Source organism: Euprymna scolopes, chromosome 1, assembly GCF_053919585.1.
Source record: "Euprymna scolopes isolate OS-2025 chromosome 1, ASM5391958v1, whole genome shotgun sequence".
NCBI classification, from domain to species: domain Eukaryota; kingdom Metazoa; phylum Mollusca; class Cephalopoda; order Sepiida; family Sepiolidae; genus Euprymna; species Euprymna scolopes.
Window position 1 is genome coordinate 39,148,424 of NC_136482.1, and position 22,606 is coordinate 39,171,029.

Below are 22,606 nucleotides of genomic sequence, written 5' to 3' on the forward strand. Positions count from 1 at the left end.
TGCCTAGGGCGGGTAATGTACAATACATATTTAAAATAATTTACATAATTTTCTGTTGTGCTAAATTTCTGTATGTCACGGGTAAGAGTTTTTGTTTTACATCAGAGTGCGATGGTTAATAACACCTTATTTCTTATTTAAACCTCATACTACCTGAATATAGTACATGCTTTTTGGTTTTAACAACTTTTATGCACGTCACAGGTAGGATGTTCTTTGTTTTTTTTTTTCATATGAGTATTACACAGCCTAAGTACCTTATTTCTTGGGCAGGACAATGCACAAGTAAATGACGCGATAATTTTACATAATTTTCTGTTTTGCTAACTTTTCCGTGTGTCACATATGAGAGTGTTTGTTTTTACCATAGTGCTATAATAAAGAAGGGGCTTGTTTCTTATAGAAATGTAATACTTCTCGAATATATTACATGCTTTTCGGTTTGGATTACTTTTACGTACGTCGCAAGTAAATGTGTTTGTTTTTTCATATGGGTACTATACTGTACAAGTACCTAATTTCTTGTGTAAGATTCTGTACCAGTACATTTTTTCTCATTTAAAAATGAAAGAACTTAATACTTTTATGAAATTTTCTGTTGTGCTACATTTTCTTTGCATCTGGAGTAAGAATTATTATTTTTTATCTGGGTCCTATAGTGAAGGAGCACATTATTTTTTATGTAAGTACTACTGAAATATTTAACGGGATGTGCGGTTTTAATAACTTATGTTCGTCACAGGTGAGATATTCTTTGTTTTTTCATGTGAGTACCATACTGCACAAGTACCTTGTTTATTGGAAAGTACAATGTGCAAGTATCTTATTTCTAATATAAATATGGAACAACTCGATGATTTGTTTATGATTACTATACAGCACAATTACCTTACTACTTGAATAGATTTCCCTGTACACATAAACACAATAACAAAGTAAGTGCCAATTGTATGGGATTTTTGAATAGGACATCTATAGACATATACACATATATACATTACATATAACTCATAATAAGTTGATTAGTTTTAGAGTGCATCCAACGTAGAAAAATACATAATCAAATACACATAATAAAACTCCTTAATGGTCGGTTAATTAGTTTGGCAATGAATCCAATCAATATAAATATAACCCATAACTAAAAATATTAATGATCGATTCATTAGTTCCGGAGTGAATCCAATACATAAAATTATGCAGGCATATCAACATAAATAAAATTCATAATGATCGGTTTATTAATTTAGGAATGAATTCCATACAAAGAAATATATAATCATATACACATAATAAAAATTACTAATTATCTGTTAATTAGTTTAGGAGTGAATTCAATACATAGAAATATATAATCATACACACACAATTAAAATAATTAATAGTCGGTTAATTAGTCTATGAGTCAATCCAATTCATAGAACTATATCATCATATACACATAATGAAATTAATACTTATCGGTTAATTAGTTTAGGAGTGAATTCAATACATAGCAATATACAATCATACACACATAATTACAATTAATAATGATCGGTTAATTAGTGTATTAGTGAATCCAATGCATGGTAATATAAAGTCATGAAACATAAATAGACTTCATAATGATCGGTTACTTAGGTTAAGAATGAATTCCTCGCAAAAAAACAAATACTGGCTATTTACGTGATTATTGTAAGGTAACAAATAAGCCGATGTATAATATACTCTATATATTTGGAATATGGCATTTTCATTATATACAGCAAACAACGTTTTCTGTATTTTTTTTTATATAAAAGTGTTCTTGTATAATTATTACGTAACATTTCAAATCAAGTATATCAGAATGTAACAAAAAAAAAAGAAATGATGGGGATCGAACCCGCAACACTGGTATAAGGAATCCATGACGTTACGGGCTGCCCAAACAGAAAAATACTTACATTCGCTTGCAACTTTACTAATAAATAAATCTCTGTTACAAATCGGTTGCATGCGCAGAACTAGGTGATGGGCGCTATGCTAGGCAAGTTTTCATTTCTTTCAAGTTTGAACCCATTTTTTGAATCACTTAGCAATTGTTTTAAACAAACACCTCTAATAAAATTCTGCACCCGATATGCAATCGTTGGCACTATTACACGCCGGTAAGCGACCATACGTCTATGAGAAGATAAAATAAAACTAAAAAAACGAAGACAAATACCCGCACATACATAGTGAGATTTATATATTATACAATAGGATAACTGGAGCTGAACTATTTTTGATTTGTTAGGAAACCAATTTAAGAAATGTTTGCGGTTTCAGGAAAGGAGTGCGATATACCGTATGGATTTATATAAAAATGAATCCTATGAGAAAGAAGATCCAGTAAATCTATATATATATATATATATATATATATATATATATATATATATATATATATATATATATATATATATTCATATATATATATACATATATATATATATATATATATATATATATATATATATATATATATATATATATATATTTGTTTTACTTGTAACTGGTAGTCCTTAACCGGAATGTATATGCCAGAACAAGGTAGGTGGGTTCAACACGGAAGTAAGACGATATAAGGTTTATATTAATGGGTGATTATCTCTGTACAAGCACACAAATTAACACATACATGAGTATATATATATATATATATATATATATATATATATATATATATATATATATACATATATATATAAATATATATATAGGTAAAAAATACAGACACTTACTATATAAAGGTCAGGTCACGTAATGTGCTACTCGTACCATGTAACCCAGTACTACCTGCTGCATGGTTGGGTAACCGGCGACTACACTGGTTCTCCCAATCGTTTGCCTGGTTAGGAGGGTGGCTAGTCTCCCAGAAGGATAAAAAATAAGACCTTACAAAGGGCGGATGAACTCTCATAGGGTCAACAGCCAATTAGCTCAACATGCACTTATATGCATGTGTATATATCTGTATGTGGGTGTTTATGTGTATATGTATATGTGTATATATGTACATACACACATATATATATATATATACATTTATATATCTGTATGTGGGTGTTTATGTGTATATGTACGTTTGCATATATGCACACACACACACACCCACACACATACACACACACACACATATATATATATATATATATATATATATATATATATATATATATATATATATATATATATATATATATGTGTATGTGATTTCGGCGCGGTGTGCTTGATCTGTGTTGGTTAATTGAAATTCTTGTGTGCAGGGCGTTTGCTCAGTTATTAGAGTACTTTCCTTGCATTCAAGAGGCTCGGGTTTCGAATCCTGAGTTCGGATGTGTCTAACAGATGAGCCCAAATCAGGGCGAAACTCGAGTCTTGGACTTCCGGTTCTTTTACTGTCATGGCTCTTGTGGGCTGCGACGTTATTTGGCTGTGGAATTTATGTATGTATATATATATATATATATATATATATATATATATATATATATATATATATATATATATATATATATATATATGCACGGAGTTTGAAATTCCAGATTGCAATATCTCACTCCATGGGCAAGTTGTTGCTCTTAAGTCTGGTTGACAGTCTACCTAAGTTAGGGAAACCTCTATTACAAATCCTGAGATGCAGCTGTTCATAGGTCTCGTAGCATATTTGCACCAACTGATGTTATCGGATATTTCAAAAAGTGTGAATTGTTCTACACAAGCCATTGCCACTTAAATAAAATCATTGTTTGGGTAGCCATGAGTTTGCTAACTCTGCTTTCTTACAACATCCAAAAAAGTAAGCAAAAAAAATCCATCAGGCTAAGTCCACTGGAGATGGAGTACTGGTGGTGGAGACAGGTGGAGGACACCACTGGAGGCCTTTAGTCGGTATTCTGCACAATTGGCGGAGTAGTAGGTGATGCCCGTTCTTGTGTACAAATTTGCACAGTCCGTGTGCTCTACTAGGTGGCAAAGCAGATATTTTCTAGATGTAGGACTGCTTTCCCAAGACAGGGAGGGGGCGATAAAAGGAGCCCTAAAAAAAACTTGTTTACACTAAAGCTTGTCAGATTGCTGCCGTTGACTGGCTATCCAATTGTGCAGTCGAAACAGAAACCCAATTCGAAATACAAAGCATGCGTTCAATTTTGGAACGTGGAAAGTAAGAAAATTGCTTGATAGTGATGATTCTGTCGAGAGGAAGACGGCTCTAGTTGCAAAACTACTGAAACAATACAACATTGACATTGCTGCCTTCTCTGAGACACATCTTTTGGAATCAGGTTAATTGAAAGAAATTGGCGAAGGTTACACATCCTTTTGGTCAGGTCGGAAATAGGGGGAGAGGCATAGTTCCGGTGTTGGCATTGCAATAAAATCAAATATTGCTGTGTCTCTGGAGGTTCTTCCTCGGGGCGGTGCCGATCGTTTAAGGACCCTAAGAATGGGACTCACAGCTGAAACGGGACTCACACTGGTAAGTTGCTATGCACCAACTCTAAATGCAGAAGAGGTAGAAGCCACAAACTTCTACGAAAAGCTTGGTACATAGTAAGAAACGTAAGCTTTCATGACAAGATCTTACTGGTGGGAGATTTCAAGGGCCGGTTAGGCTCTGACAGGGAGACATGGGGGAATGTTATTAGGGCTCATGGTATGGGAAAAATAAACGAGAATGGAATTCGCTTGTTATCATTTTGTAGTGAACATGGGCTCTTCATTACAAATCCTATGTTTCAGCAGCCAAAACCTTCTAAATGCACATGGATGCACCCAAGGTCAAAGCATTGACATCTTATTGACTTTGTTATCACCCGGAAAAAACAGGAGATATATTCTTTTGAGTCGTTCATTTCATGACTCATGTTGGCTGTCGGATCACGCCCTGATTCGATGCCAAACATCTGTGAAACTACGACCTAAGGGCAGAAGGCATATTAAGATGCCGAAGTCATTGAATATGAAAGAACTGGACACTGAAAATAAAGAAGAATTATCTTCTAAGTTAAATGCGAAGTTAAACTAAATTGTGATAAGCAATGATATTGAAGAGTCCTGGAAGAAATTGCGGGATGTCATCTATGAATGTTCAAGCGAAGTACTAGGACTTTCAATGAGGAAGCATCCGGATTGGTTCGACGAAAATGACATTGGAATTAAGGGTATTTAGACCGGATGGACTCTTCGCACAGGGTTGGGATATCAGACAAGAATTCTGCAGCGAAAAGGTCGGCTTATCTCAGTGTCAGGAAGAATGTTCGGCGCCGACTGAGGAAAATGAAAGAAGATTGGTGGCCGGCAAAAACCTCTGAGCTCCAGGCTGCTTTTGATAGGATAGATGCGAGGGTTTTTTTATGAGTTCTGAAAGAAGTTTTTAGATCACAACGATGTGTTACTTCACCCGTGGTGGGGACAGATGGTACAACCTTGTTGACTGATAAGAATGACATCCTTAACCGCTGGAAGGGCCATTTTGAAGGAGTGCTGAATTCTTCTTGCGATGTTGACGATGATGTTTGGAGTTCTTTGCCTGCAAGAATCCAAATACCAGAACTAGATGTGATTCCTAATTTTTCTGAAGTTCTCGCAGCTGTAAAACAAATGCTACTGAGAAAGTGTGCAGGTGATGATGGTATACCGGCTGAAATATTCAAGTTTGGAGGGAACACACTTTTGAAAAAACTTTTGGAGTTATTCACCAGTATACCGGCTGAAATATTCAGGTTTAGGGGAAGCACCCTTTCGAAAAAAACGTTTGGAGTTATTCATCAGGATCTGGGAAAGGGGTTCTGTACCTCAGGATTTCAGGAGCGCGTCAATAATCCATCTCTTCAAGAATAAAGGAAAGCGCATTGATTGTGATAACTACCGCGGAATATCACTGCTCTCCGTGGCGGGAAAAGTACTAGCAAGGGTAATTTGGAACAGGATAATCATTCACCCAGTAGACAAAATTTATCCTGAGACGCAGTGTGGTTTTAGATCTGGAAGGGAAACCATCGACATGATCTACTGTTTACGCCAAGTTGTAGAGAAGGCACGTGAGAAAAATCAGGATCTGTTTGTCGTTTTTATCGACCTAACCAAGGCGTTTAACTCTGGAAGGCTTTAAATAAAGTTGGAATCCCTGGAAAAATGTTTAATGTAATAATATCCTTCACAAGAATATGGAGGCACGTGTAAGAGCAGACGGAAAGTTCTCTGAGTCATTCAAGATAAAAACCGGAACGAAGCAGGGTTGTGTTATGGCACCTGTGCTTTTTGTCATCTTCTTTTCAATCATGCTCGAGCATGCTTCTAAAGATTGCACGCAAGGTGTTCATTTTGAGTTTAGTACTACCGGGAGTCTTGCTAATCATCAAAGATTCAAAGCTAAAACACTAACAAGAAGCAAAATGGTTCGTGATTTTCTTTTTGCAGACGACGCTGCACTCGTGGCTACTTCATTTGAAGAAGCACAATAATTAGTTGAGAAGTTTTCTAATGCCGCAAAAGCATTTGGTTTGACGATTAGTATTAAAAAGACAGAAGTTATCTACCAACCGAAGCCCACCTCGTTGCAGCAAGGTGGTGTGAATATTCCGCGACCAGGCTATGTGAAACCGCCGCAGGAAATCTTAGTGAATAGACAGCCTCTAAAGTATGTTAAATCCTTTGCATATCTCGGAAGTAAGGTGAATTCGTCAGCATCATTTGAGGAGGAGATATTGAGCAGAATTTCAAAGGCGACTGATGCCTGCAGCAAACTGCGGTCAAGAGTATGGAATGAAAGAGGTTTTACTCTACAGATCAAAATCCCAGTTTATAGTGCAGTGATTGATTCGATACTCTTGTATGGATCGGAAGCCTGGACCCCATACCGTAGGCAGATTGAGCAACTGGATACATTCCAGAAGCGTTGTTTTCTCAGTATATGTGGATTAACATGGAAAGACAAAACCCCTAATACGAGATTGTTTGTTAGCGCGGAAATTTTTAGTATTGAACCCTTCCTGATGAAGTCCCAGCTTCGGTGGGCTGCTTACCTTGTTAGCATGGATGAAAACCGTCTTCCTAAGCAACTAGTTTACAGTCAACTGAAAGAGGGTAATCGAAATGTGGGTCGTCCATTTCTGAGGTAAAGAGATAAGCTGAAATACAATGTTAAGAACGCATGCCTGCACCCAAAAACATTTGAAGAAGATGCTGTGGATAGAAAATTGTGGAGGGAAAAATGTTTTGCAGGCATTAGCACATACATTGACAAACGGCTATCGAATCAAACAAACAGCACCTTCCTAGCCTCTATACTGTGAGTAGTGCGGCTTGGTTGTGGGAGCAGAGCTGGCCTTGCGTCACACAGACGGCACAAGCATTGAAGGCAGAGTGAGAAAGAGAAAATGTTTTGCCCTCATGGGTCGAACACGACGGGAGAGTTCATTATATATATATATATATATATATATATATATATATATATATATATATATATATATATATATATATATATAATGAATATTACTTACTTTACTATAGAATGATACTACGAAGCCGTAATACATAAAAATAATGAGAAAATAAAGAATGAAAACTGTCCTCGAGTTCGATGTCTTACGTTAAATAACAGAGAGAGAGAGAGAGAGATAGAGAGAGAGAGTGAGAGTGAGAGAGAGAGACAGGAAATAAGTTGGGTGGAAACACCGTTTTAAAATTAAAGGCAAATATGTGTTGTTTTTATTTAGTAAACTGATTTATAAAATACTTCGAGAGATAGAGAAGTAAATAAAATTAAAAACAAAAAATAGATTTTGGAGAACGTTTTTGCTATTATCAAACTGTGTCGTTAAAGGAAAAAATCTATCGTTGATCTAACAAAAGAAATTACAAATTAAACAAGGTATCACTGCTTTATTTCCTTCGTTTTTCTTACAGCCAGAAGTGTTATTATTATTAGTGTGTATTACCACTTGCTGTCGCCATGTTTTATACTTCCAATCCGCAGTTTCTATAAAAAAAGACTTATATTTGACCTATATATATATATATATATATATATATATATATATATATATATATATATATATATATATATATATATTCTCTGCTTTATATTTTATCCTCGGAATATTGGTCGAGGTGTGTGCATGTTTAGTTTTTTTTTGTTTTTTTACATAAATTTAGTGGCTTCAAGTAAGGGTTATCTTTGCTCTCGCTACTCGAAACCAATATCCGCCCTCTCGCTAAGGTTATTTGCCGAAATTTCTTAAAAAATATTTCGCTTTTTCTTCATTGTCATTATTTTCATAATAATCCTTTGAATTTGCTTCTCACGTTATTTTTTCTGCTGCGCTCGTTTATTGGAAATGGAAAGGCAGCCTAACATACAGAAAAAGGTGCGTAAGTACTTCATGACCCCTGTCGAGCCATTGAGTCAGTACGTATTTGAGGCTATTGGTCCCACGCATTTCTGTTTAATTTCTTACTTTTTTATTTCTTTTCTTACTTTATTATTTCTTTTTACACGTTTTTTCACTTCATGCCTTTACATATATTTTATGACATCAATTAGTAAAACAGAACACAAACGTGCATGCTGTTAATTCGTATAAAAATAAAATCTGGTTCTGTAAATAAAATAAACATTTGCAAATATTACATATTTTAATCTAACATATTAAGAACGCATCTTCTATAGCTTACATTCCACTGGAATGCGTTTTTCATAAATTACTGAGGTAAAAATATTGCATGCTTGATTCTAAAATATATTCTAATACACACATTTGTTTGCAGGACGTTATAGTGTTAAAACAAATAATTCGCTAAAAACAGAAAATGAAATACTAGTAGCCTTAAAATATCCTAATGTTTCATAAATACTGGCCACTGATTTTAACCAATGTTCAACTCAAGCATGTTTACATACATGCATAAGTAAAAAATCACGCTCTCTTTGAACACTCCATACACCCACCGGCATATAAAATTAAATCAATTTCTAAACATGATGCAATTTGGATAAATACATATTTAAGCCCCATTGAAATCTTTATACTCGCAAAACTGTCTTAAAATTCAATGCTCTATAAACAAGTTTGACAATTATTGACATTTAAACGCGCAGTGCTAAATATTTCCTTGTGAGCACGAAACAACTACACACGTACACAAACATACATTACGCTTTCCTTGTTCGGACGGAACACTCGCAAAATGTAACCACAGTGTTAGTTCGGGGGTATTACTATGCACAAAATACCCACACACTTTTACCCGTAAAAAAATTAGCTATAAAAATTATTTCTTTTCAGGTTCCACCACTGAGCTAATATAAAGGCTTCAATGATGTCATACATTTTTTTTTTCTTTTTCATTTTGTTTCAATTTTAATCCTGGCGGTGATTTGATTTTATTATATATTCTTGGCTTTTTAGTCGCGTTTCAAAGATCTGACTTATGTCTACTCTTTCTTTTTAGATTTGAACAAACGGATTAACATGAGTTAAAACAGATAAAAAAGGCAGGTAGTTTTCAAATAAATTTTATTGGCAAAGGAAATATTTATTTTTTATATATTTGTCTTTTTTACCACTTTTTATGGAGTATTTTATTTTAAAGAGGTACTAGATTTATTTTAGAAAATATGCCTGAAATATGCCTGGAAGAACAACAATGATCGACGTGAAAGATACTGTCATCGGTATAAGATTGTTATAAAACACTGGCTCCATTTGAACACTTTTCGTATTTTTTAAAATTATACTGATTTAGGCATGGCGAATAGGTACATACGAATATTTGCCATTGAATTCATTTTTTTAGAATCAGCCAGTGTAACGCCCCAAATAACAATTAACGCTAGTAATTAATAAAGACTACACTGGCACAAAGTGACTTCTACTAGCTTGAACTGGAAAACCAAGCCCGCCAGTGGAAGCCATCAGCGAATGTCCGCAATTTTCCAAGGACGGCAGTGGCCACCAATAAAAACCGGAGTTTAATTTGTTTGCGTGGAGGTCATTTAACGATTTTGTGCTTGATCTGTTTACTTCTTTCACCGGGCAACGCCGATTTATTATAGAATGAAATGTATATATTTGCAGAATCATAAAAAAAAGCATAAATTAACACATATTTTACTAACTTTTATTCTTGAGGGAATTGATATAAACTAGCACGCACATTGTCGAATTTATTCTAATACATACATTCACGTAAATTAGTTAATAACTCCCTATTTACCGCAATAATTTATGTGCTCCATGTGCAAGAAAAATATGACATACACATTTACATGAATATTTAATTGCTTTCACACAGAATATTTGTAAAAAAAAAATACCTTAAATAAGATTGAATGTTTATTTTTAATACGTATAAACGATATCTTTAACCCATTTCAGTGAAACCACTGCTGCAAGGAATGTATACCAGGATATTATGTTACCAATATGTATACAGTCATATATCTGACATTGAAGTAAACACTGTTTATAAGTTTCTTTGGTTTAATCAAACATTTTAAATATGATCATGTGTAATCCATATTTTACACTTTTAAAATTCATTATCAATGAACCAGAGGTCATATCGTCAGCATCAGACAAGGCCAAACTATTTGCAAAGAACTTTGCAGCTAATTCTACCCGATGCGACGGAGGTCATCCACTCCCCATATGTCCTCCAATAACACAGAACACGCTCGGTAACATATAAATATATGTGCATGAGATCGCCAAGCTAATCAAAAACCTAGATTCCAGTAAAGCAACTGGCCCTGACGGCATCCCAATTATAGTGTAAAAACGCTTCAACCAGAACTTGCTCCCATATTTACGAAGCTGTTTAAGCGTTGCCTTAAGGAGAAGTGCTTTCGACTTCCTGGAACACCTCATCAGTATTCCCTGTATAAAAGAATTCAGGTGATAAGTCATCTCCCTCTCAGTGCAGACTCATAAGTCTCCTGTGTGTTATGAGTAAGTTGTTGGAATCCATATTTAATAGAGGGAAAAATCAACCACCTCAGCAGAAATAACCTTCATAATGACACAAATATGGATTCCGTTCTGCAAGATCTATCGCAGATGTGCTACCGGTTATATCTCACAGGATTAGTTAATCTCTTAACAAAGTCTTCCTTTCTAGGGCAATTGCTCTTGACATGTAAAAGGCCTTCGACAAGGTATGGCATAAATCCCTACTTCATAAGATTTCCAGCTACGGTATAACTGGAAATGTGTTCTCAAACATTAAATCATTTCTCTCCGATAGGCTCAGAAGAGTAGTGGTCGATGGACAAAAATCGGAGGCCTGCAATATTTATGCTGGAGTCTCTCAAGGGTCAATCCTGGGGCCAACTCTCTTCCTGATCTACATCAATGATCTCCCTAGACACATACTTAAATCATTCGTTGATATCTATGCTGATGACACGACCATCTACGGCAACTCATCAAAGGCTGTAAATGACAAAGTTCTCTCTGTTTCTCTCTCCTCTATCTCGAGCGCGTGGTTCAGTGGGGGAAGACGTGGCTGGTTACCTTTAATGCATCTAAAACCAAACTCCTATCTTTACGTCACTAACAATCTTATTCCCATCTGGTATCCATTGAAATGGATGGCTCTCGGCTGGCAAAACCCCATATTTTGACAAACTTCTGTGTTTGTCCTTTACTCCTGATCTGAAATGGAACACGTACATCAAGCCTGTTTCCAAGGTCGCTGGAATGATTGTGGGATCCTTCTACCGTTACAAAAAATATCTCACTACTGATGCAATTCTCTATCTATATAAAAGTACGTCCAAGGATGGAATACTGCTGCCATATCTGGGCAGAAGCTGCTAAAAACAGTTTATCCTGCCTTGACAGAGTAAAAATAGACTTCGGTAGCTTAGTGGGGGATGCCCTTTTATCTACCCTGCAATCTCTCTCCCACAGAAGAGACGTTTCGAGCTAATCCTTGTTTTATCGTTATTTCCATGGCAGGTACTCGTCTTAACTTCAATCTCTGGTCTTTCCTCGCCAATCTCTCACGAAAAATACCCGCCTAGCTGAATCCGCTGTCAAAAATTCCCCCCGCTGTTTATATGTGTCTAAATTTAAACGGAGATTCCGTGAACAAAGGCTTTTTTCTTAGAACTGCACGACTGTGGAACTCTGTTCCGTCTTCCTGCTTCCTACCTGACTACAACCTGGATGCCTTCAAGTCCAACGTAAACAAAGTCCTGATGAACCGCCGCCTGTTAAGTAAACACTTCACTATATCTCCACACTAGCGTACTGCACTTTCAATAACACTTATGCCTGAGTGGCGTCCGGGCCTTGATAAGTGGTGACAACCGTGTAAAAAATCCTCTGTCCTGGTATATATATATATATATATATATATATATATATATATATGGGGGTTGGTGTGTGTGTGTGTGTATTATTTCTTCCTTTCCACTGAAAATATTGACAATGCCATTGTCCACAATTAATTTTGCTGGTTATTTCGATGGTGAGTTAAAAAAAAAACACCCGTAGAATATGAAAGAAAGTGCTGTTAGTCGACTAACAAAAAAAAATTACACTGGATGGCGAAAATATTTGATACAGTCAATATAACTTTATTCAAAGTAATGTTATATTCGTGGGAAACAATACATTTCCGTTATCATTTATAACGTACAGCATTCCTTTGCATTTGTACATCGTGAAAGTCCTTCGCGTGTGTGCAACACACCAGCGTTTTTTCATGAGCCTTTATCGTTCGATGTCCGGCAAGAGGGAGAAACGGATGTAAGACGTAAAACCCCTCTTGTAGCAAAAACGAAATTGCCGGATTAAAAGGGATCGGTTGTGTCTGTATGTGAAAATGCATTTCCCACTCTGCCGCCCATAGATAGCTTGAAGGTAAATGAAAGAGAATTTGTTAAGCCTGCAGACGTAGTTAGTTCAAAGAGTGAAAAAGTCTGCGTATTAACGATGAGATATTACATCACGACCACTCTGATTAATTCGAGTCGCAGCTGCAAGTACAGATATAAAATTCGGAACGATAATTTGCAAGACAGCTTGATTACACAGTGTGCGGGAAACAGCTTTAATGACTGTCTGAATCGGGCGTGGCGATCCAATCACAGTTAGATGTAATGATGGATTCTGAGTTTGAAAATCTGGTAGAAGAAATTTTGAGTGAAACAGGCTTTTCCAGACTACGGGTCTTACAATCTATTGCGATTGGGTAACGTTTGCCGTTGCAATCGATAAAAAATATCTGTAAGAGAGTTCCAATACAATATATGCCCATCGTAATATTGTGTTAATGGTTTGCATACCGAGTCGACAGGAAGGAAGATGTACTTACATAACTGAACATCAGGTTGGTAGTACGGTTTGGAAGTAACATAACGCGTGAAGTATACAGTACGGTGAATTAAAGAGTACGCGTAAAATAGTTTATTTTAAACGTAGTCCGTAGTTGCAACCTCGGTAGGAAACCAGTTGTAGAGGATAAGGAAAACGTCGTTTATCTTCTAATCAGAATAATTATGCGTATAGACAAAATATATAATACAGTCAATATACATTTATTAGTGGTAAGATTCCATAGGCGTACATACGTTACAAACAGTACCATAATGTTATGAATAATAAAAAAAGTGTACTTGCTTAACTGCAGCGGGCGAAAGTCTTTTGTGTGCTGCCAGCATGATTCATTTACTTGTGTGTAATATATGATCATTATTCTACGCGTCTCCATTGTTCAACGTTCAGCAATAAGAGCGAGAGAGAAAATAAGGTGGACATTGATATAGAGTGCTAAAGCCTTGTGGCAAAATTGATGTTGCCGGAATAAATTGGCGATGATTATGTTTTCCTTATTATCACAAGTGTTTGACCATGTGTTCGCTTTGTGTGGAACTTCTATGTCCACACACCCGTTATAGAATATAGTAGTGTATAGGGGACATTCATATTTACTGGAGACGGCGGACATGTATATTGATGAGGGGGAGAAGAGAGACGGAGAACGGCATTACTACATTTTACAGTCTGTGGACTTATTACATGTATTGTAGAGAGGAGAGAAATGGTGATCAGTTCTTTAACACAGAGAAGAGGGGACAGTCATTGCTTATGATAGAAAGCGGGACACATTATTTAGATTGTTTATACACAACATTCATTATAACGATAAGTGGAGAAAATGGTCATACAAATGATGTTTCACATTACCTTTAATTGTTAAAGAATGACACAACACAAAGACGCAGTTACATTCGACCGGTTGCAATTATGATGACATCAAGTGATTCAAAAGTCGACTTCATGATTAAAACTTTCTATCTCCTCCCTTCCAAAGGGGGGTCCTCTTCTGACCAATGCATGATCTGTCCCTCGTCTATCCAACTCTCCAACTCTGCCCCTGTCTGTCTTACTCTAGCTCCTATTTCGAAAATTCATTTCTGCCATGACGTCATACGCATGTCCTAAACGAACTGGACCTCGTGGAGAACTCAGGTGACCTAAACATACGTTGTTTAGGACGTTTCCAAACCGCGTTTGATGACAATGAATTTTCTCTAACCTATTTTGTGACCTATTTTTTTTCAAAATATTTAATTTTTTTAGTGTTCGTTCCTCTTATGCCGTAAACTGAGGTCTCACTTCACCTCTCTCGAAATCGACGATTCTTTCGTCCAAAAGTGGTCTGATCGTTTCTTTCCTCTTGTTGTTCTACTAATTATTGCTTTGTTTCATGTTGTAACTATCTGATCTTTTTGGGACATACTCAAAGCTCATTTACTTTAATCTTTGTGGTTGACTTCAAATTATTAAGATATAACTTTTGATCACCCTGATTCGCTCGGATGTTCTTGCTTGCACTCTTGGAACTTCATGAGGACTTAGAAAACATCAACCTCCAAGAGTCCAAGTAAGGAAATCTGAGCGAATCAGCATGATGAAAAGATATATCTTAATAATTGGAAATGTGAAACATCCTTTATATGAACATTGTGCCCAGTCATCCTTATAATGAACTTTGTGTATAAACCATCTAAGAAAGGTGGCCCTCTCTATCTAAATAATGACTGTCCCCTCTTCCCTGTATATAAGTACTGGCCCCTACCTCTCTCTTCTCTAAATATATGTTATAAGAACCACAAATAGTTAAAAGTATAAATGTCTCTCTCACTCCTTCTCTCTCCTATGCATTCCCCCCATAAATATGAATGTCGCCTATGCAACATAAATTTGTGTTACCGTGACTAATTTTATTCTGCAAACATAAAAAAAACGAATCTTGGTTTACCACGGAACACAACGTAAGTGGCCAATGAAAAGAAAGCTAGACGAAATACACGCATACACAATGAAATGGTATACACTCTCACAAGAAAAGAAAATGTGTCGATATGCCACAAAAGAACAACAACATCGAAATGAATGATAAAAAATATAAGGAACAGCTGTAAAAAAAAAAAAAACAAGTCACAATGCGTAATTCATTTATAAAAAAATTGTTTCGAAATATAAAGACACACACACATACACACAGAGAAAATTGGGGCCATTGTTTTAAATTCGTATCGCCTGGATAAATTGTTTTCATATATCAATCAAACAAGAATTTTCCACAACTTTTGCACTTTTGTGAAAAAGATATTTTTCTGTTAATTGTTGAACTATTCAGTTTTTCGTGTGTTTTAATGGATTTGTTTTTGAAACAGAAAAGGGACAATTTTTTGACACTTTGTTTTTAACAGAAAAAAATTCCGGAAAATTTTTTATCAACGTTTTGTGTAAACCATAGTTCATTTTTATTTTCATTATATTTTCACCCCAAACAAGTCACATTGCCACTTTTGTGTAGGAGATACTATCAGGGACAGCAACTGTTGGAGCACTACGTTTGGATTTGGGCAGCAAGATGTCGGCTCACGTTACACTTGAACTTCTGCATGTCAGTACAGTTGGGGACGCAGGTATTTGGAATGGAATTCCAGAGTCTAGCGGTTGTGGGGAAGAAACTACTGAAGTAGATTTTTTTTTTACATCTAGGGATCTCTACTGCGTGGGGGGTTAGCTTGCTGTCTGGTTTGCCGAGGGTGTCTACGACGTGGGGGCACAAGTGTCTGCAGTTTGTCAGAACTTTTACCATTACACTACTTGTAGAACAGGCAGAGGGATGCAGAGTGTCGTCGATGGGGCAGAGGTTGAAGCTTAGATGCCAGTTCAGGGCCTATCAGATTGGCGACTTTCTTTTTAACCTTGTCTAGGAGCGAGAGACTAGCAGCAGATGCACAATCCCAAATGTGACAGTAATACTCCATACATGGGCGAATGGGGCGTTATAGAGGCTGGATTAAACATCTAACGTGCATCAGGGAAGGAATACCTTACCCCCAAAAAATAAATACCAGGAAGATCAGAGAGAGGCCGATCTAGAAAATAATTAAATAAATAAATAAAATTGGGAAGTCAGTTGGAAAGGACTGATTAAAGGAGTTTGGGGGGTGATCTTTCTTAGCCAAGCGGTTGTATAGATATAGAAAATATTCTACTAGAATTTAAAATACGTACAGTTTTTGAAAATAAGGAGATGGGTGTTTAAAGAAAGGCTTCCTTTTTCTCTTTTAAGTAAGAAACATACGATAAGTAAAAATGGGATTAGATAGACCTAGATTCTAAACCCGTAAACAAGGTTCAGGTATAGGACCAAACATTGAATTTCATCATTGTTCAGTTTTCACATAAAATAGATTAGATATGTTGTTTGAAAAGGAATTTATTATTCAATTCTTTTCAGGAAAACTGAATTAAAATAAGGTCAGTTAGAAGAACGAACAATAGCAAATTTAAATATGTTGAAAAATTAGTTAGGTCGAAAAATAGGTAAGAGAAAATACATTGTCTGCAAGAGCGGTTCGGAAACGTGCCAAACAAAGTATGTTTAGGCGACGTGAATTCTCCACGAGGTTCAGCACGTTTTGGACATGTGTATGACGTCATGGTAGAAATAAATTCTCAATATAGGAGATAGCGTCGAAGAAGAGTTGGACACAGTTGAAGACAGGAGGCAATCGAGTTCGGACTGAGTCAGAAGAGGGTCCCCTTTTGGAAGCGAAGTGTTAGAAAGGTTTAATTGTATAGTCGACTTTGAAATATCTGGATGTCATCATAATTGCAACCGGCCGAATTTAATAAAAGAACACATCATATTTTATAACTTCATTTTCGTGTTGTATCATGCTTCAACAATGAAAGGTAATGTGATACATCCTTTATATAAACATTGTGTCCACTCATCGTTATAATTAAATTTGTGTATAAACCATCTAAGAAATGTGTCTCGCTCTCTATCTAAGTAATGACTACTCAATCTTACCTGTGTATAAGAACTGATCACCACATCTCTCTTCTCTAAATATAGGTTATAAGTCCACAGACGGTAAAACGTAAAAATGTATCTCTCACTGCTTCTCTCTTCTATGTCATCCCCTCATCAATATTAATGTTCTCTATGCAACAATAGTAAACGTAATGAATTCTATGAAATGAACACTAATAGCCTAATAAAGCGTATAATATATAAAACATGGCGTGGAAACAGGCAGACGAAGGAAATATAGTGTAGAAAAAATAAAGAGTGGTTGTTTTTCCAGCATGGAGTGATGTAACTAACAAGAAACGTATTGTATAAAAGAACGTCGGATGACAGATAATAGTATCAATGGTAATGATAGATAGACGTGTTTTAGAAAATGCGTATACAAAGATGCACATCGGTGTCAGTTGATCAACATATTAAGTAAACCAATGTGAAATAAAAATGCATCAGTGTCCTAATAGAAACAGATTTCCAATGCGGAATGATTTGAGACAATTCCAATACAAATCAAATCAAGATTTACTTACTAGTGATGCCGTTCGAAAAGCAAGTTAATTCATATTCTAATATTCTTGACATAACGGCAATTGGTTTATAAATATTCAGTGTATATATCCCAATATATGATTGAATAACAGTAAACTTAATATCATATTTGAATGATTATATAATTAGGAGTTTGAAAGCGGTGTCAGATGTCATGATGTCTAAAGACATTTGACCAATCAACGAAACTCGAAGTAATTATGTATCCATTCTAAATTGTATAGTCAGTTTTATTTTCAGAAGCAATTCCTAGTCAAATACAGATACACTGGTGTATTTTCTTTGCGATTACCAAAATACATGACGGAATCAGACCTGGACGCGCGGTACTATCCCGTTTACTAATCACATTTTAATTGGTTAAGTTATTTTGTATAGTGTAATAAACTAGATACCGTAAAAAGGTTTTATTCACACCCATTGTAATCATATTAGGAGTAGGATTGCATTAAGATTTTGTCATGTATCATTTCTTATTTATAATATGTATTAATAAATTCAGTATTTTCCGGGTTTAATGTGGTTTTAAAATGGTAACCGAAAAAGACGCCGGGTAATATTGTTTGGGAATGATGGTAAGGAGCTATGATTCCACATGTAAAAATGTATTATCTCGACGAAATGTTTAGACGGGAGTCGGACCAGTTGTAAATCGGTTAATGTAACCAACGTGAAATGATTATAAATATATATAGCGTCTATTAAATAGTTGGAATTAACTCGGCATTCTTTAATTGAATTCAGTTTAATTCATTCAATTGTTTAAATAAAATTCAGAGAGAAACAAAATAATAACAAAAATCATTTATGTTGAGATGATAGCTCTTTGCGGAATTTTTTATTTTGATTTCAAGTGATATATTTTTTGAAAGTATTCGATATAATATTTTTACCTTAAAGAGTGCTATTTAATTCATCTATTTGTTAAGATTACAATCGTTTAAAAACAATAATGTATTCTTTTCAGAGCGTTAAATACAAGATGGAAAAAAGCAAATTCGCAGAATTTTGTTATTTTAATTTATTAATTAATTAGCTGAAAATCTGCTGAAACAGCTCGCATTATACACGAATCTAGGACTGAAGGCATAATACGATGGCGGCTTAATAAATTTTATGGTTGCGGCTAAACTCTTGAACGGCAGGAGAGTAGACGTAGGTAACCAGATGTTGACAATGATCGCTTAAAAGCATTTGTCAAAGCTAATCCACGCAAAAATACTCAACGACCTTCTTTTCAAGTAGACGTAAACTATACGGCGATTTCATTAAACTGGAGTTCGATTGGAATAAAACAAATCGTGATACATGGATGCTTCACAGATTGAACCACTAACAGATAAAAACGATGTGTCACATTTCCTTATTTTACCAAACAAGAACCACCATTCCATCCACTGGATTGTGACTTGGGATAAATAGTGGATTCTTAGTTGCAACCGCCAACACTCAGTCTAGTGTTTAGACGCTGAGTAAACACCACGACAGAGTTTCACGATCAGAATGCCATGCTGCCTGTTTGGTGGACTTCTCAGTCCTAATCCAGTTTTATATATAATAAAGGCGACACCATTACAGAGGAAGAGCATTGTAAACAAACTCATGGATGCATCAGAAACTTCAACACTAACACCAAGCATCTGTTAACAGAAATAGTCATTTTCTCCTCCACGGCAATGCGTTGTATCATGTTGATAAACCGACCCTAAAGAAGTTGACAGACTTGGCTAGAATGTGTTGCCCCGATATGCCGTACTTTCAAATATTTCAACAGTCTTTGTGAGAAATAGCTCGAAAATCTAATCGACATTAAAAAGGGTATACACCGACGTAATCGCACGCAGAACACAAGCGATTTATGTCACTGTCATACACGTGTTTGCGTTGGCAAACACACATTTATTCCGATGACGCTAATTTCGCTCTATACATGTTTTATTGGAGCTAAGATTTGTGCATCTACACTTAAAATTAAAAAATCGAAATAACTTCTTTGTTAATTTGATAAAAAATATATTTAATAAAGTTTTGTTCCGAGACACATATACAATATTCATTTTAACGTTCATGAGATTGGCATTGGATTCAATGTATTTATTTTACGAAATGTCGATACTTTCGGTTGCCATTTAACAAGAGTGATTATATCAAAATAACTGGGTTAAAAAGTAACGAACCACACTAACGTGTTTCAATGAATATATGGACATATTAAAAAACCCGCATTGTTTATCTCCATTTTCGTCTGCCTTTAGTAAACAAGATATCATAAGATTTTAAGATATTTTATTTAGTAATAAATGACTCTTCAGTTTAATCTAACTTCAGACAAAGAACACAATATCGAAATTACAGTTCATTTGTTTTATTTATACTTCGGAAATTTAGAGTTTATGATTTCATGCACATTTCTACGTTAAACAATTATTCCAAATACATTTTAGGATGGTTCTTATCAAGAAAAATGTTTCGATTTTTTATCAAGTTGTCGTATTTTTCATTTGTTTATGCACTTTTTCTTTACATAAAAAAGTAGATTAAGATCGGGGAAGTTGAAAATGTGTCTTACCTAGAAATGAAACGAAGAGGGAGTGGTCTGTTCAGTAAACCTAATCACAAATACATACAGTATGAGATGAAGAGAAAAGTTATGCAAAAAAAAGATAAAAGGAAAGAAAAAAGTAAATTTAAAGAATAGAAAATACCTTTCCTGTGTAATATTGATGCAAATATGTATGGTTACTCACAGAAACACACACACACAAGCGCATATATATATGCATATATATATATATATATACATATTTATATATGTATATATAAATATGTGTGTGAAGAGTGTATTAGGCAACACTGTCTCATATGATTATTTAATACTTTTCATAATATATTGTATAAAATATTCAAGTTTTAAACATATCATGCACACACACACATACACACACATATATTCTTACTATATATATATATATATATATACATATATATATATATATATATATATATGTATAGGTGTTTGCAGAAATATGTATGCAAATGTGTAGGCACTAATATATGCATGAATAAATTATATATGGATATAACATACATATATACACACCCCACACACATACACCCATACACACACACATATATATATGTATGTATATATATATATATATATATATATATATATATATCGACATCGCCTATGACGAAGTGACAAAGTTTTCCAGAATATATTATAAACTTTTTGAAATAACATACAAGCACACCCCCACACACACACACATACCCACACACACGTATATATATATATATATATATATATATATATATATATATATATATATATATATATATATAAAGAGAGACACACGCACAGAGAGATAGATATTGAGAAACAGATAGAGCGAGCGAGTGAGAAAGAGAGTGATGGAAAAGAAACATCGCCAATTAATGTGAAGGGTGGGATTTAGCTGCTTGTCGGGTTGTCGCGGGTATTCACGTCGAGGGTGTAGAAGTTCTTGTTGTTCGTCAGACGATTCGCCGTTAAAGTACAAGGAAAACAGGCAGAGGGATGCAATATTTCGTCGATGGGACAGAAGCTGAAGCCTAGTTGACCGTTCAGGATCTATCAGGTTGGCGACTCTCTTTTTAACCCTGTCTAGGAGTGAGAAGCAAGCAGCAGATGCACCAGCACATATATCACAGCAGTATTCCATCCATGGGCGAATGGTGACCCTATGGAGTTATACTTTTAGGCGTAAGTAGATTTCTAGCAGGGTAGAGAGACTCCAGCTTTTTCGCAGCAGCCTTGGCAATGCTCTCAATATATCTATTCCAGTTCATGTTCCCTGTAGACGTAAGACCGAGGAGTTTAAATGAAGTAGTTAAGCGTAATGTGTTCTTGTCCACTGCTGTTGGTGGTAGTGAATGTGTCTTGTAATTATTTAAGGAAACTAGTCTTGCAGCATTGATAGTGACCATTCATTTTTGTTTTCATTCCACTACAGACTGGAGGTAATCCACAACTGTGTTTGCTATTTCCTTATATATGTGTTCATTCACGTTCCCCTCGAGCTTGCTATAGAGTGTGGTATCATCAGCAAATATATATATATATATATATATATATATATATATATATATATATATAGGGGGTGTATGTATGTATATATATACATATATACATATATATGTATATATACACACACACATATATATATATATATTTCTGATGAGTTGTTAAGTAAATCCTCTTTATAAAATGTAAACACTAATATGTTACATATATCGCATATATGGGTGAGGGCTGCGTTGGTGTGAGTATATACGTATAAAATGTGTGTATTGTAAGAAATGAGCAAGTACTGAATAAGTTGAACTTATTCACGGAGAGAACATTTTACTTTCAAGAAAAAAATATGTCGCTATAGTAACTACTATTCGGAATAAAGAGAAAAAGGAAAGATCGAGAGGAAACAAGAAATGCATAAATATATATAACAGCAAAGAGAGAACTGATATATAAAAGCAAATTATAGAGAAAAGGGTAATGTATGGAAGAATCGCAAGGAGAGGAAGAGTCTAATATAAGAGAAAGAGATAGAAACATGTTGTCGCCACCGCTAATATAATTACCGTTGCCTGCAATGGGATTATTGGATTTTAGACGATCTGAGATTCAAATGTGACATTTGCTTTGCAA

The 22,606-nt window shown here is 35.1% G+C and overlaps 1 protein-coding gene across 3 annotated transcripts in view; it reads left to right on the forward strand.

The window, feature by feature from the left end:
• The window catches only part of LOC145293851 (uncharacterized), a 3,143,230-nt gene that overhangs the window by 936,126 nt on the left and 2,184,498 nt on the right, over positions 1 to 22,606 (forward strand). Inside the window, exon 4 of one of the 3 annotated variants that reach the window (XM_080140684.1) lies at positions 9,469 to 9,511. The exons of the other annotated variants lie outside the window; for them this stretch is intronic. The gene's annotated coding sequence lies outside the window, so the exon portion shown is untranslated. The remainder of the gene's footprint in view (positions 1 to 9,468; positions 9,512 to 22,606) is intronic. 3 annotated transcript variants of the gene reach the window in all.